Source organism: Jaculus jaculus, chromosome 1 (assembly GCF_020740685.1).
Source record: "Jaculus jaculus isolate mJacJac1 chromosome 1, mJacJac1.mat.Y.cur, whole genome shotgun sequence".
NCBI classification, from domain to species: domain Eukaryota; kingdom Metazoa; phylum Chordata; class Mammalia; order Rodentia; family Dipodidae; genus Jaculus; species Jaculus jaculus.
This window is the reverse complement of record NC_059102.1, coordinates 68,072,460-68,074,592: the sequence shown is the minus strand read 5'-3', so window position 1 is coordinate 68,074,592 and position 2,133 is coordinate 68,072,460. Positions and strand designations below refer to the sequence as shown.

General features: G+C 39.4%; 1 non-coding gene across 1 annotated transcript; it reads left to right on the top strand.

Annotated features, from left to right (window-relative positions):
* Nucleotides 1-1,396: 1,396 nt before the first annotated feature.
* On the top strand, nt 1,397-1,561 carry LOC123457980. The gene has a single exon (XR_006635323.1). It is a non-coding gene; the product is annotated as a U1 spliceosomal RNA (small nuclear RNA).
* Nucleotides 1,562-2,133: the final 572 nt, after the last annotated feature.

Genomic DNA, 2,133 nt, shown 5'->3' with positions numbered 1-2,133 from the left:
TTTTACCAAAAATGACTATTTTCCCTCATTTCCAATAAATTCTTTGGTTAATCAAGTTGGACTTGGCATAAACATCCTTTGTCATAGGTGCCCTATTTGAGATGAATAGCCACTTGTTTGCATATATGCAGAAAAGTTATCATAGAAAACATCTTTAGTGGCTCTTTAGGTCAGATATTTGTTTTTTCACTTGGTTCAAGCATGTAATTCTCAAAGCATTTATTCAAAGCTATGTTAGTAATTAGATAAATCCCCAACTAGCTAATAATGTACAGAAGTAGTTTTTAAATGTGAGAGGACTGGTGTTACATCCTGTCTGCCAGCTATAACCTAAGGTTAAAAGGGGAAAGGACATCCTGAAAGGAAGATCCCAGAAGGAGCCATGCATAGAGAGTCCCTCACAAGGCAGCCAGTGCTGATTAGGCTTCTGTATACTGGCACTGAATTACACTCAGGCCTGCAGCATAAAGGCTCGGCCTCTGGAGGTTGCCAGGAAGACCCCAGTTAAGAGCTCCATTGTTTCTGCAGCTGCGGAGAAATAAGGCTAATAAGCACTCACCAGGAATGAGAGCTTCTTGAGAGATGTGGGCACTTGGACACATCAGAATGCCCGAGTCTAGGAATTCACACTGTACAGATTCCGCAAAAAGAATATAAAATACATTAGATCAGAATCTAAACTGAATATAATAAAAATGTCACTCTTTACATATTTCCTTAAAAGGGTATTTCTTTTTTTTTATTGGTGCTTAATATTATTACATATTTATAAGGTACAGTGTGATATTTTGAGTCAAATATACATTTAGTAGTGATCAACTCAGGAGGACAGTTTTGTGATTTCCTTATTGTGAATAACAATGAATCTCTTCTACCTATTTTCAGACATAAACTGCATGATTGCTAACAATATTCACCCTGCTGTATCATAGAACAGCAGAATTTGGGCTGGGGACATGGCTTAGCAATTAAAGATGTTTGATTGTAAAGCCTTCTCTCCAGGGTTTAATTCCCCACTCCCCAAGTAGAGCCAGATACATAAAGTGGTGCATATATCAAGAGTTTGTTTGTAGTGGCAAGAGGGCCTGGCATACCCATACATACTTTCTCTTTCCCTCTATGCTGGCTAATAAATAAATAAATAAATATATATATTTTTTTTCAAAGGTTTTATTGATTTGAGAGAGAGAAAGAGGCAGAGAGGGAGCGAGAGTGAAAATGGTTGTGCCCAAGCCTCTAGCCACTGCAAATGAACTTCAGATACATGTGTCACTGTGTGCATCTGGCTTACATGGGTATTGAGGAATTGGACATGGGTCCAATCTTTGCAGTCAAGAGGTTTGACCACTAAGCAATCTCTCCAGCCCCTATAAAATATTTTTGAGAAAAGAACACCATACTTACCTGGCAGGAGAGATGCCATGATCACCAAGGTAGTTTTCCCAGGATGAGGCTTCTCCATTGCACTCTAGATGTCTGACACTTGAGATTTCCCCAAATGTGGGGAAACTCAACTGCTTAACTTGTGGTAGTGGGGGACCTGCATTCATGATCTCTCTTGAATAGAAAAAAAAAAAAAACCACCAGAACTTATTCCTTCTATATAGATATAATGTGATATGCAGGCCAATTACTCTCCCTGCCTTTTGCCTCTTTTTTTTTTCATCTCTAGTAACTACTCAATTTTTATGACATCAAAATTAAAAACAAATTATATATTTCTTAAAAATTTTACTTATTTACTTATTTATGAGCAGAGACAGATATCTGTTAGCCATCAGTTATGGGGAAGAGGCAATGTCTCTGTGCATAATGTACCAACTTGTGGCTCTAACAATCATTCCGCCCCCACTTCCGTGAATTTCTCTGAGCCATGTTGGGTTTGTTTTAGGTCTACTTCAGTGATGAGGTCTTGGGAGCGTCTGTGTCTCTGGATCTCTGGTTTGGTAGGAGTTGAATGTTCTGTCTGTCTCCTTCACCCAGGAAAGCAGCACTCTTGCTCAATTTCCCAATTACTCTGTGGTTTCTGCTGGGGCCCTGGTGAGGTGCAATGGGCTGATTCTCTCCTCAGTTTCTGCATCCATCTGAAAAAGAGAAGCAGATTCTCCAATGGAGGGTGAAGTCAGCACCAGA